Source organism: Spinacia oleracea, chromosome 4 (assembly GCF_020520425.1).
Source record: "Spinacia oleracea cultivar Varoflay chromosome 4, BTI_SOV_V1, whole genome shotgun sequence".
NCBI lineage: Eukaryota > Viridiplantae > Streptophyta > Magnoliopsida > Caryophyllales > Amaranthaceae > Spinacia > Spinacia oleracea.
This window is the reverse complement of record NC_079490.1, coordinates 20,338,046-20,353,249: the sequence shown is the minus strand read 5'-3', so window position 1 is coordinate 20,353,249 and position 15,204 is coordinate 20,338,046. Positions and strand designations below refer to the sequence as shown.

Sequence of the window (15,204 nt, the reverse complement as noted above, 5' to 3'; positions counted from 1 at the left end):
TCTGCGTCAACTCTTCCCTTTGTTTAATTAGGGCATCCAAAACTAGGGCTGAGCACGGATCGGATATCCGATCCGAAATCACATTACGGATCGGATATCCGTATCTGAAAAACCTAAAATATGATATCCGTATCTGATCCGAAATTTTCGGATATTTGATATCCGATATCCGAAAATTTTCGGATCAGATATTGACGGATATCCGATATCCAACAAAGCTGTTGAGAAATGCTTTACTAGTTTTCTTCCTTTTCAAAGAGTACCAATTCAACATTAAAATTCTGATGATTAATTCAAAATTTACAATCGATGCTTGAGAAAATGTGCAAGTAATACAACTAAAACCCTTAACAAATGAAACCCACAAAAAATCGATTCATTTACAACAAGATGTCAGCAACAACAAATAACAAAAAAAACGTAGATCTATATATGTTGTTGCTACTCTGCTAGTGCTTGGAATCTTAATTTCATTTTTTTTCCCAAAATGTGATCTTATCTTGATCAATCTTTAGATCGCCAATCATTAATTATGAGAAAGGGAAAGTAAGAAAATAAAACTTAAAAGATAGTAACCTGTTAATGCTGGAAATTGATACTTTGTGAATAACTGTTGAATATGAAGGAGAAAGGTGGTTAGCAGGTTAGGTTTTGGGTAGGGTGGAGTGAAGTTGGGCGGCTGAGGTCTAGGGAGGTGAGGAAAATAGTAGATGGGCAGTGGGTATTAGAACAATGGGCTTTGAGAATATTTATTCGCCCAAAACATCTTATTTCGGATAATTTTTCGGATATCGGATATCCGAAAATTCTAATTTTGATATCTGAATTACTATCCGATATCCGCTTTTTCGGATCGGATATCTGATCCGAAAGTTAATTTCGGATCAGATATCCAAAAAATCGGATCAAATACGGATCGGATTTTCGGATAATCGGATTTTCAGATAATTTTGCTCAGCCCTATCCAAAACATCTTGTTTCCTGTTTTTCCTGAATGCAACCATTCGTTTCAGAAATTCATCTCTGTAACAATTTAAATCTGACAACACAATGGTGCCACACATACAAGCCCTGAGAAACTTCCTGAAATCCTCCTGCAAATATCAGAACAGTAACTATTATAATAAAAACAGTAACTATGATAACAAAACAATAACTATAAAGAATGAAAAGAAAATATGAATAACAATAATTATTTTTAACACAAAAACTTACATCTGCCAAGGGATCAAAGTCAAAAATCCCAACACCATCTTGTACCGTTTCAACACCATGAAAGACCATCATAAACATCATCAAATAGACACAACAGTCTTTGTCATAAGCACCTCGTTTCCAATTACCACCGACCGGGATAAATTTGAAGCTTTTAATATCTTCATGATGAATGTTATCCATATCTTTCAGTAGATTTTCCAATGAAGAACACTGTACAAAACATATAGTAACTATTACCAACATATAGTAACCTTTGAAATCATATAGTAACTATTACCAACATATAATAAGCATTAAAATCATATAGTAACTATTAAAATCATATAGTAACTATTACCAGTTGGTTAAAAATCATATAGTAACTATTAAAATCATATAGTAACCATTACCAACATATAGTAACCTTTGGAATCATATAGTAACTATTGTATAAAGAGTTACTATATTTTATAAAGAGTAACTCTTTGTACACATAATTATTTCTAAAACAGTATAGTAACTATTGCATAACATATAGTAACCTTTCAGATAATATAGTAACTATAGTACTAACCTATTAAATCACTCAGTAACTATTTATAAAACATAATTACTGCTTTAAAGTTAAATTACTTTCTAGAAAAGATAGTAACTATTTTAAAAACATAGTTACTGTTTTAAACAAATAGTAACCTTGTCAAAAATATAGTTCCTCTAAAAAAGAAAGACTAATATAAAGGTAACTATAACATTTATAGAGTAACTACAAAAAAAAAAAAAAGGTAACTATAAAAAAAATTTACCAAGACAAAATAAGATTTCTTCCTTTGTTCCATCTCTTTTGGTTCCAAAAGCATATTATCAACGAAATAGACACTTTTGTCTTTCATACTAATGACAAACAGGTAATAATGTTTCGGGTCTTCAATCAGAACAGGAGCAAAAATCTATATAAAAAAGAAAAACAACAGATTACAACTACAAGAAAGGAGACAAAAAAAAAGAAGATAATATGGTTATATAAAGAAAATATAAATCATACCATATTACAATCTTTCAACGATTGAACTCCATTTACATCTTTCACACCATAATTAAGACAAACACACAATTCAGACAAGACTTTTTCATTGTCTGGTTTCTCAATCAAATAAGCAACATATTTCTGCAAATCAATATTAAAAGAAAAATTAAACAAAGGCCAAAAAAATTTAAAATAATTAACATTCTATATTATTAAAAATATAACTTACACAATATGTGCCACCTAAAAACAGCTTCTGAGGAGAACCGGCAGGATTCCTTTCATTTTCATTCAATAAGAAAGCCCAAGATTCAATATGAATCAAAAGAATATCAAATGTGGAAGGAAGGGTCCACATGTCATCTCTTGCTACCGCAATAAAATGATTGTATTCTACAACTTTATCACTGAAAAACATAAAAAAAGAACAATAAATATGTGAGAAGAATTATAAAGGTTACTATAATAAATAAAAAGTAACAATAGAATATAAAAGGTAAATATAGTAAACAAAAGGATACTATAGTATACAAATAGTAACTATATTATATGAAAGGTTACTATAAAGTTAAGGCAGCAACTTCACTTTTAAGAAAGGTAACTATATTATATGAAAGGTAACTATATTATATGAAGGGTTACTATAAATTATGAAAGGTAACTATATTATATGAAAGGTAACTACATTATATGAAAGATAACTATATTATATGAAAGGTAACTATAATATATGAAAGGTATCTATTTTATATGAAAGGTAACTATAATATATGAATGGTAACTATATTATTTGAAAGGTAACTATAAATTATTAAATGAGAAAACTTCTACTTACTCAGTCAAAATACCCTCTCCAACAGTCAAAGCAGCAAAGTCCACAACTTCTTGAACAAATGCTGGAAGATGCCTCATTAAATCTTCAAATGCTTTGCTTTAGCTTTGCTTTTCAAAGCAGCAAAGTCCTCCGTAATTTCTTTAGCTTTGCTTTTCAAAGAATCAAGAACTGCATGTATTTGAGTGTCAGGATCAACTTCTCGAATAATTGCTTGGGTAGATGTTGTTGCATCAACAACAGCAGCTGTACACAAACTTGCAGGCTCAGTTGGAACAACGGCAGAAGGTTGAGGGGCAACAGTAACAACTGGATTGTTACTTGAACCAAAAATGTCATCCCAACCATTTGGTAGATTCTTCACCAATTGATGAATCTCCACCAACTCATCAACCATCTTTTGATAAGTGGAATTTTCCAAAATATCATCGCCATGGTTCTGCGAAGGCATTGAAGCCTTTAATTTGAACAGCTCTTCAGCATGGATGGCTGAAACTACATCTAGATCTCTCTTCATCAACAACCACTGACCATGAAAATCCTAAAAAACAAAATACATAAATTTAAATATGGAACATAATATGAAAATTTAACTAAAAGTACAAAAAATATTATAAGAAAAGGTATCTATGGTATATAAAGATAACTATATAAAAGTTAACTATAGTATATGAAAGGTAACTATAGAATATAAAAGATAACTATAGAAAATAAAAGATAACTATAGTAAATAAAAGGTAACTATAGTATATAAAAGATATCTATAGTATACACAAGAAAACTATAGTATATAAAACATATAGTAACTATTTATACCATATAGTAACTGTTTAAAACATATAGTTACTATTTATTAAAACAAAGTAATGGTAACTTAGTGTATGAAAGATAACTATAGTACATAAAAGATAACTATAGAATATAAAAGATAACTATATATACCTACATTTACTAAACCAAAGATAATGATAACAATAGTGTATAAAAGATAACTATAGCATATAAAAAATAACTATACTATATATTGACAAATATATCAATAATAAAGTAAACTTACATCAGTGGCTTTAGAGAAAATTTCTTCATCCGTAGGATGAGAATCAGGGATTTCAAACTGAAGAATCCTAGGACGCCGACTTGGAACTCGACGCCCAACATAGGGTTGTTCAGCTCTTCCCCCACTGCTGCCAGCTTCATTTTCTTTCGAAATAGATTTGATTTGGGTCAAATCTATTTGACCATCAACAAAAAAAAACTTTTTGGAAATTGGATACTTCTCCTTCTCCAAAATACCAGAACCATATAATGCACTCATATTGGCATTTTCAGCATGAATTCGATCGGTTACCATCTTAGATGTCCAATGCTGAATAAGAGGTAATTGATCAGGAATACCACTGGAATTCCTAAACTTAATCCTCTGAAAATACACAAGTTGCAAAAACACAACACAGTCTCCAAATGTCTTTTGATCTTTGCCTTTCAATAAACAATTTTTAAATTTCACTGTTTCCTCACATAATACGTCAAGAACGTATTTACACCAATTGTATTTGGGAATCATTTTAGGATCTTCCAAAGCCTTAGCCAATCTCAAATCTACAGTCCTATTGGCTGTTGGAGTAAAAAATGTAGAGAAAGCAACAAAAACAAATAATTGTTTAAACAGATCACCACCATCTGTCAACAATTTAATCTTGTCCTCAAGCAACCTTATAGGAATTTGAGCATTGACCTCTTCAAAACCGAACTCTTTTCTCCACTTGATCTTCAAATCAAAATCAGGATTAGTGGAATTGCGCCCACGTTTAACCCCTTCAACCTCCAGCTCAGAAAGGGGGAGCATAAACAAATCGTACACATCATAATCAGTGATTTCAAATTGCTTGGAATCACTGATTGTAACACCATCAAAGCACTTGATGCACCAATACATCATCTGAGTGTTTTTTCGACTTAATTGAAGGCCTAACAATCCTCCAAACCCTATCTCTTGAACAGCTGTCTTTTGATCAGGAGAGAAGTCTTTAATTAATTTACACAATGATCCTCCTGAACATTGTGTATCAAAATTAAACATGAAAATAATGAATAATGAAAGTAAGTCAGGTTTATATATCATATAGTAACTATTTAGAACACATAGTAACTGTTTAAAACATACAGTAACTATGTTAAACATATCGTAACTATTTAGAAGATATAGTAACTGTTTAAAACATATAGTAACCTTTCAAATAATATAGTAACTATAATACACATAGAACCTATTTATAACATATATTAACTATTTAGAAGATATAGTAACTGTTTAAAACATAAAGTAACTATTTAGAACATATAGTAACCTTTGGAACCATATAGTCACTATTGTAAACATAGTACACATAGAACCTATTTAGAACATATAGTAACTGTTTAAAACATATAGTAACTATTTAAAACATATAGTAACTATTTAGAACATATAGTAACCTTTGGAATCATATAGTAACTATTTAGAAGATATAGTAATTGTTTAGAACATATAGTGACTGTTACCAACATATAGTAACCTTTGGAATCATAATAGTAAGTGTTTAAAATATATAGTAACTATTGAAAACATATAGTTACTATTTAGAACATATAGTACATGTTTAAACATATAGTAACTATTTAAAACATATAGTAACTATTTAGAACATATAGTAACTGTTTACAAAATAAAGATAATATGTACCTATTACAAAGATATAGTAACTACTTAAAACATATAGTAACTATATATAAATTAAATTAACACTTACACAATTGGCAGACCATCAGCGCCAACTTCTTTCAGAACTTGTGCATGCAGTTGATGAGATTCAGGCTGTGGAACGTCAACCAAAGAAGAATTTTGTAAAACTAGTTGTTGATTAGGTTCTTCTTCTTCAATTGGTTCTGTTTCAGGTTCAAGCTCAATATCTTTTATTATCGAATTGCCAGCCTTTTTGTTCTTTTTTATAGCCACAGATTCCTTAGCAACTGAAACAAAACAATTACAATCATATAGTAACCATTACAATCATATAGTAACCAATAAAATCATATAGCAACCATAATAGAATATAGAAACCATTAGAATCATATAGTAACTATGACAAACATATAGTAACCTTTGAAATCATATAGTAACTAATGTACAAATAATAAGTTATAAAATAGTATAGTAGCTATTGTACAACATAATAGTAACCTTTCATATAATATAGTAACTATTTATTAGACATAGTAACTGTTTAAATTTATAATAATATTTAAAAAAGATAGTAACTATTTATAACACATAGTTACTGTTTTAAAGTTATATTTACTTTCTAAAAAAGATAGTAACTATTTTAAAAACATAGTTACTGTTTTAAAGTTATATTTACTTTCTAAAAAAGATAGTAACTATTTTAAAAACATAGTTACTGTTTTAAACATATAGTAACCTTTTACAAAATTTAATTACTCTAAAAAACTACTAGCACTACGAACATTCCAGTCACTAATAAAAGCACTTAAAAACTTCGTAAAATAAAATAAAAGGTAACTATATCTTTGAAACAGTAACTTCATGAAACACTAACCCTAATTTCAACAAAACCACAAACAATTCAATAATTCAAAATCAAACAAAAAGTAAGTTCAAATTACCAGGAATTATTTCACGAACAGGATTTGGCCGTCTTCCTCGCCTTCGAGGACCGTCAACTACTTCAGCGACGACATTATCGACTTCAGGTTTCTTCACTGTCGGTTTCTTCGCTGCCGGTTCCAAAGGTTACTATAATACACATAGAACCTATTTATAACATATAGTAACTATTTAGAAGATATAGTAACTGTTTAAAACATAAAGTAACTATTTAGAACATATAGTAACCTTTGGAACCATATAGTCACTATTGTAAACATAGTACACATAAAACCTATTTAGAACATATAGTAACTGTTTAAAACATATAGTAACTATTTAAAACATATAGTAACTATTTAGAACATATAGTAACCTTTGGAATCATATAGTAACTATTTAGAAGATATAGTAACTGTTTAGAACATATAGTGACTGTTACCAACATATAGTAACCTTTGGAATCATAATAGTAAGTGTTTAAAACATATAGTAACTATTGAAAACATATAGTTACTATTTAGAACATATAGTACATGTTTAAACATATAGTAACTATTTAAAACATATATAACTATTTAGAACATATAGTAACTGTTTACAAAATAAAGATAATATGTACCTATTACAAAGATATAGTAACTACTTAAAACATATAGTAACTATATATAAATTAAATTAACACTTACACAATTGGCAGACCATCAGCGCCAACTTCTTTCCGAACTTGTGCATGCAGTTGATGAGATTCAGGCTGTGGAACGCCAACCAAAGAAGAATTTTGTAAAACTAGTTGTTGATTAGGTTCTTCTTCTTCAATTGGTTTTGTTTCAGGTTCAAGCTCAATATCTTTTGTTATCGGATTGCCAGCCTTTTTGTTCTTTTTTATAGCCACAGATTCCTTAGCAACTGAAACAAAACAATTACAATCATATAGTAACCATTACAATCATATAGTAACCAATAAAATCATATAGCAACCATAATAGAATATAGAAACCATTAGAATCATATAGTAACTATGACAAACATATAGTAACCTTTGAAATCATATAGTAACTAATGTACAAATAATAAGTTATAAAATAGTATAGTAACTATTGTACAACATAATAGTAACCTTTCATATAATATAGTAACTATTTATTAGACATAGTAACTGTTTAAATTTATAATAATATTTAAAAAGGATAGTAACTATTTATAACACATAGTTACTGTTTTAAAGTTATATTTACTTTCTAAAAAAGATAGTAACTATTTTAAAAACATAGTTACTGTTTTAAAGTTATATTTACTTTCTAAAAAAGATAGTAACTATTTTAAAAACATAGTTACTGTTTTAAACATATAGTAACCTTTTACAAAATTTAATTACTCTAAAAAACTACTAGCACTACGAACATTCCAGTCACTAATAAAAGCACTTAAAAACTTCGTAAAATAAAATAAAAGGTAACTATATCTTTGAAACAGTAACTTCATGAAACACTAACCCTAATTTCAACAAAACCACAAACAATTCAATAATTCAAAATCAAACAAAAAGTAAGTTCAAATTACCAGGAATTATTTCACGAACAGGATTTGGTCGTCTTCCTCGCCTTCGAGGACCGTCAACTTCCACTTCAGCGACGACATTATCGACTTCAGGTTTCTTCACTGCCGGATTCTTCGGTGTCGCCTTCTTCACCATTTGGAAAGAGTAATTTGATGCAAATTGGAAGAGTAATTTGATGCAAATTGATCAAAATAATCACTGAAATTAAATTTGAAATGGAGAGAGAAATTCAGAGAGAAGTTCGAAAGCAGTTTAGAGAGAGAAGTTGAGTGAGAAGTTCAAAAGCCGGGAAAAAAGGAAATTAAAAAAAAACATATATATAATTACGAAAGCACGTGGCAGTTACAGATAATAGCAACACGCAACTTCTCACATGCAACAACGCAAAGACTATAATACCCTGGTCCATAGCATGGACCGGGTTTACTATAGTGTAAATATCTAGTAAAACCATTTCAATAGCATTTGTTTCACTTGGATTATTGAAGGCAGGAACGGTCCATAGTCGGATAACCCTTGCTTGTATCGTTATGTTTTCTATAGAAGGATTAATAGTGTGTATGGGTGTAAAATTCTTGGCCATTTTTTTTTCTCAAACTCCACGTATATTTGAATAGACAGATGCTTGATATTATTGTTGGTTGAGAAGGGAGTATATATACCCGGTTGAATTCTAGGTTACCCTAATTTGTTGTGATTATTCTAGATTTTTGGGATTCTGGATAAACAGGGAGTATTTTATAAATTTATAATTCCCAAAAATATTCAATGTTGTAATCTTGTTTAGGGTTTCCTATTGTAATCTTGTTTACGTAATTTCTGAGAAAAAAAATATTCAATGTTGAAATCTTATTTACGTAATTTCTGAGATATTTTTGTAATCTTGTTTTATGGTTTCCTATTTTGCAGGGACTCAGGTAATTATTCAAAAACTGAACGTGGATAGAGGGAAAGCATATTTATCCCCTAATGATTAGATATTCCCTAATGACCGATTTTATCCCCTAATTATTAGATATTCCTAACTTTATTTTTGTAACTGATTATTCTATAGGATCTTTTCCACATGATCTTTTCCACGTTTTTAGTATAACAATATTAGGATACCAGTTAAATAAATTCTTGCTATTCAATTTCACACGTTTTTAAATTTTCCAGATTTCAATTACCTTATACTGGTAATTTCGGACTTTGTATACACTATCAATTTGGGATTTTTTTTTATTTATTTATTCCATTTCACAAGTCTCATCCATACCACAGGATCATTTATTTGAAGTTGTTATTGAACCCGATCACTGTTATCATAATATTTCATACGTTTTTTTTTTTTTTTTAAATAGTTAAAAAGTAATTTAACTTGTTTTGTCTAGTGATTTGTACACATATCTTAGGTTATTAGCTGATCATTATCATCTTGCGCAAAGTCCCAAATTGATAGTGTTAAAAAGGAAGGAAATTGGGTTTTGTGTTAGAATGTTGAGAGAAAAGTTTCATTTGTGCTTGAGGATTGGGAGGGATTTAGTACGTCTTTTACAGGATTTGGTTCATATTACTGAGTTTCGAGGTATATGGAAGGATTTAGTAATTTAAAAAGTAATTTCAAATAATTAAAATATGCAACAAAATATTATATTTTTAAATAGTTAAAAAGTAATTTTTAAAAAAAAATACTAAGGATTCACCAGGAGATGACACGTGTCATTCCTGGTGTCTCTTTTAATATATAGTTATAGATTATAGATAGATAATATTAGATTAGATAGATTAGATTAGATTAGATTAGATTAGATTATAGGTAATTGTTGTTTTAATTTTATTCTATGTTTTTATTTTTTCCATATTTTTAATTAAAGAAAAAAACTGTGACGACGCAAAAAGCTGTACAAAACATCGTTTATTGTAGAATTTGTGTTCTCGTTAATCTCTCCAACAGGTATTCACATAAATACATAATACACTGGCTAGTTTTGTAAACCTACTCCAACTCATAATACAAAAGATAACTTAAATATAACTCTATTTCTAGAATTTGTAGTAAGTTGGAATTACTCCCTAATTCTATTGGTAACCAATATATATCCCATATATCTAACCTGTATTGTATATATAAGGTAAATTTGTCAAAAACTACCTTATAAAATCTTATTTTTGTCAAAAACTACCTTATAAAAAAAATGTTGTTACTAACTACCTTATAAAAACATATTGTTGTAAAATACTACCATTCGCCGGAAACTATAAACGTTGACCGACACTCCGGTGTTGACTTTGTCACGTGTATTTCACGTGACATTTAACTACAAAATTCCAACCCTTTGTCGCCCTTACTATTTCCCTTATTTCATTTTCTCTTTACTTCCTCCCCCCATTAACTTTCTGAGTTACTCACCACCAACCAAGGAATTGAAGAAGCTCATCAATGGAAAATATTTTCAAAGATAAATCCATAGTTTTCAATTAAGCAAGAAAACAAAAATTCATATTCAGATATTAAAATTACCAAACCCACTCTTTAGAATAATCCAACAATCATTTTCATAAGCAATTAACTAAATACTAAGATATTAATTAACTAACAATCCCTTTACCCACAATCGATCCCCATGTAAGATAGTAATTAACTAACCAAACCTTTACCCACTAAACCTAAACGCAAATTCACAATTGAATAACTAAATTAATTAACTAGAAAAGGAATTGTACATGCGTATTAAATTAAGCACCAGGTGATCCCCTAACCACCTCCACACTTAGTCTTCGAGAATCTTTCTCCATTGAAAGCAAAGAAAATGATAATTTTTGTAAGCAAACAACATTATTATTATACTGAAAGGGAAAGAAATTAAAGCAATGCAAACTTACAAATTGGAGGAAGTTTAAATCTCCATTAATGAGCTTCTTTCATTTCTTGGCCGGTGAGTAACCCAGAAAGTTAATGGGGGAGGAAGTTAAGAGAAAACGAAATAAGAGAAATAAGGGCGACAAAGGGTTGAAATTGGGTAGTTAAATGTCACGTGATGTGCACATGACAAAGTCAACGCCGGAGTATCGGTCAACGTTCATAGTTTCCGGCGAATGGTAGTATTTTACAACAATATGTTTTTATAAGGTAGTTAGTAACAACATTTTTTTTATAAGGTAGTTTTTGACAAAAACAAGATTTTATAAGGTAGTTTTTGACAAATTTGCCTATATATCTCTATTATATAAGCCAACAGCTGAGGTTATTTTGGTAAATTAACTTTTCGTGTCCCTCTTCAAAATGACAATAATACCCCCAGATGCACACCAATTCAGCTATCATTCTCTTCTTTCGTCAGTTACCCAGATGCACGAACTTCATCTGCCGCTTCACTCTCACTTGCTTTCTCTCTCCCCCCTTCACTCGAAAATTTCAAATCTTCAATTCTCGGATCAGTTAATAACATTCAATTATTTTCCATCAATTTTGTGGTTTTTTTGGATTTGATTCTGTTTTTGCGATCCCGATTTGACAATCTAAGGATTTTAATTGCTATTTAGTTTTCGTTTTTAGGGTTTAGGGTTTGCCATCCCGATTTGATTCTGTTTTTGCGATCCCGATTACGAGGTTTTGATTTTGATTAGGTTTTAGAAATCTTATTTGGATTCCTAATAGGTTTTATAAATCTGATTTTTATTCCTAATAGGTTTTTGAAATATGATTTGGGGTCCTTATAAGTTTTGCTTTTGTCCGTTTTCTAATGCATTAGCTTCAAATCAAACAATCGGAAGGTGAGTTTGGGTTTTCCGGAGATGTGTTCTACGGTGGAGGTGGTGCAGGGACCGGCGGAGGGAGGGCGGGGATGGCGAGTTTCCGACAACAACAACAACAATAACAGCAGCAACAATCGCGGTGAGTTTCTTTTGATTTAATTTTACCAATTTGTTTTTACTAATTTAATGTTACCAATTTGGGAATTTTTTTGTTATGGGATTTGACAATTGATAATTACAGAGTATTTCTTTGATAATCACCAATTCTGGAAATTTTCGAAATGTTTTTCGTGGATTTTGAATTTAGATTGTCAATTAGATTTTGTTTTTTTTAAAATTTTGCAGATTTTGTGGTTTGAATTTCTTTCATTTTTTAAATTTTCGATTTCAAATTTGTAAGATTTGGGGAATTTAATTTTTTTCCAGCCCCATTGATTGATGATTGAAATTTGGGTGCTTTTCCTCAATCATCCATAAATTAAATTATTGCATCTTCTATTAATTCACCATCATATAGATATCTCACTTTCTCAATGTTCTTCCTTTATTAGACAGAGAGGATTTTTCGGGATTTATACAGATTTATGTGTCAAAAAGTCAAAAACCACCAAAAAAAAAGAGGGGACCTGGTATGATTTCTATTCTATAAACAAACAAGCAGTGAGAATTGTTGTGAATGTGTTTGGTATCTATTTGCTTATCAGATTAATCAATTTACTTATCCTCCTTGGTAAACCACCGCGTATGGCTGCCGCTTTGGTGGGGCGCTCATTTAGAATTGTGGTTAATAGTTGTTTCGCAACACCATTGTGGGTATCCCTTACTGTCATCATGCATGTTTTTTTTGTTTCAGGTTGGTGATGATTTGAGATCATTGCTCATTCAATTTTGTGTTTTATCTGTGCCTTATCAAGATTTTGGCAAATCGCCAGTCAGTTGCTGATACGTATACCGTCTACAGACAAACATAAGTGATCGTTTAAGATGATCATTTATTAATGGAGGTTCAGTAAATGATCATCTTAAAGGGTATAAGGTGATCACATAAGTGTAAATGAAGTTCTCTCTTGCATGAAATGTGATTTGGTTTTTTTTTTCTGAATTCCGTTGAATTAACTGATAACTTAGCTCAGTGCCTGTTACTGCTTTTCAGGGTTATAGCTTTGTGGAAAATCCCTTCAAAATTATTACTCATTATCAGGTAATTTATCAGGTTTCTGATTAGTAGGATATTCTTTGAAGTTATGGAGTTACCCATTGTGGCATTGCTGTTTTATTGTTCTGAAATAAATACATCTGAAATAATGCTCTTCAATGTCTTTGAATTTTTAGCTTTTGGTTTACCGAGAGTTAATGACATTTTGTGCCCCTGGCTTTTCTTTGCATCTATTTGGGTTTGATTCTGATTTGGTTTTCTTCTGAAAATTTCAATGTTTTCCTTTGAAAAAATTGATTATCATGTTTAATTTTCAATTCGATGTTTCTGGTGATGAAGTAAGAACATGATATTACTAGGATATCTGCCTCTAAAGCCCCTCTTTTTGGGTCGTTTTTCCGGTTTCGCATAGTTTCATCTCTTTAAATTATATTGTTCTTCTGTTACACTTTCATTTGATTCTTTGCATTGGTCTCTGATGCATGATTATAGATCAGCTGGTAATATATCAGCTGGTAAGATATCAGTAGCTCATTCTTCTAAATCTTTGGCATTTGGGTCGTTTTTCTATAAATCAGCCACCTTCAAATTCAGAGTGACTATTTATATTTTTTTTTTAATAAGGAGTACTAATTGATCCTATCTTCATCATCAGAGAAGTCCCCATGATATTTGGTCTTAAGTAATTAAGCTTCAGGACCACCATCAAATCCATATTCCACATCAATCCATCGCTCCTCCCTAGACACCTCTCCAATGGCTTCATACAAATTCTTAACATTCTGGGTAATTGCGAACATTATTGAAATTTTGATGGGGTTTGGTTAAAATTAAAAACCCAGGAAAAATTTACCAAATTCATTGGTTATTTAACTGAGGAATGGGGTTGTGAGATTTATTTGGGAATCTAGGTGAGTGAGATTTGGTTGATATTGAAGGATGAAAAAGAGAAAAGAGGGGAAAATGAATTAGGGTGTGAATTAGGGAAGAAGAAATCATGTTGAGAAGCCACGTTAGAGAAAAAGAGAAAGGGTTGACTGATGATGATACTTCTACTCTACGCATCCACCAGAAGGGGAGCAAATTATGGAAACGTTATTCTTTACTTTTATTAATTTGATTTCTTTTACAATTTAATCAAATTATAACTACATTTTCCATATTAGGCATTCCTAATTGTTTCAATGTATTAATTCTTTTTTTTTTCCACAAGGAAGGGAACTCATGACTCATGAGGGCAATTGTGAGTGAGGACAATATTTCCTTGAATTACAGTTAATGAACAAATTAATTCCATTTTACAATAAATCATATTCATAAATAAATGTCATGGAATTGATTTGAAGTATTATCCAGTTCTCCTTCTCCTATTTCACCATCGAGTCAATCATAATCTTCAATTTGGGAAATTTCAGTGCTTCACGATTTGATGGCAGATGACTTGCGGTATAAATTTCAGTAATTTTATGTTTTTATTGTTAATTAGTGTATATTTGTTTAGTTGTATCTACCTGAATTTGAGATTTTGCGAAGCTGGGATTAGTGGTTAATAGTTTAATTGCATTTTTCTTAAGGTAGAACGATAGACATTGGAGACGTTGGAGTTTGATACTTTAATTGCTAATGGTGTTCATCAAATTGGGCTTTAGAGTTGAACATTGAAGTACATTAAGGAGGAAATTTGATTGTCACACATTTGTTTATTTGTATTATGTGATATTATTTACAAATTAAAATTTAATTTAAATTGTCGCACATTTGTTTATTTGTTGTATGCTTCAAACTTATCGGAATGTGATAGTAACGCAGAATATAATAGTATTTGTATTGTGGCAAAGTTTGTATCGTGGAAAATTTGTTTGCATTAGGGTTCTCATTTTATGGATTAGAACAGGGTCTCCGATAAGAGTGTAATGTACAAGAATGTAATTATCTTACAATCAAGTAATTTTGCTACTATTGACTATTGATTTTATTATATTTAATTACAAAATCAATGCTAAAGACGATTGACTTTATATTATATTCTATCATAATCGCATCGCGTGCATAT

At 30.2% G+C, this 15,204-nt stretch overlaps 1 long non-coding RNA gene across 1 annotated transcript; it reads left to right on the top strand.

Moving 5' to 3' along the window:
• Nucleotides 1–11,605: 11,605 nt before the first annotated feature.
• LOC130459827 (uncharacterized) lies at nucleotides 11,606–14,988 on the top strand. Its single transcript, XR_008919484.1, has 5 exons — nucleotides 11,606–12,134; nucleotides 12,547–12,624; nucleotides 12,849–13,031; nucleotides 13,149–13,196; nucleotides 14,726–14,988. It is a non-coding gene; the product is annotated as an uncharacterized lncRNA (long non-coding RNA).
• Nucleotides 14,989–15,204: the final 216 nt, after the last annotated feature.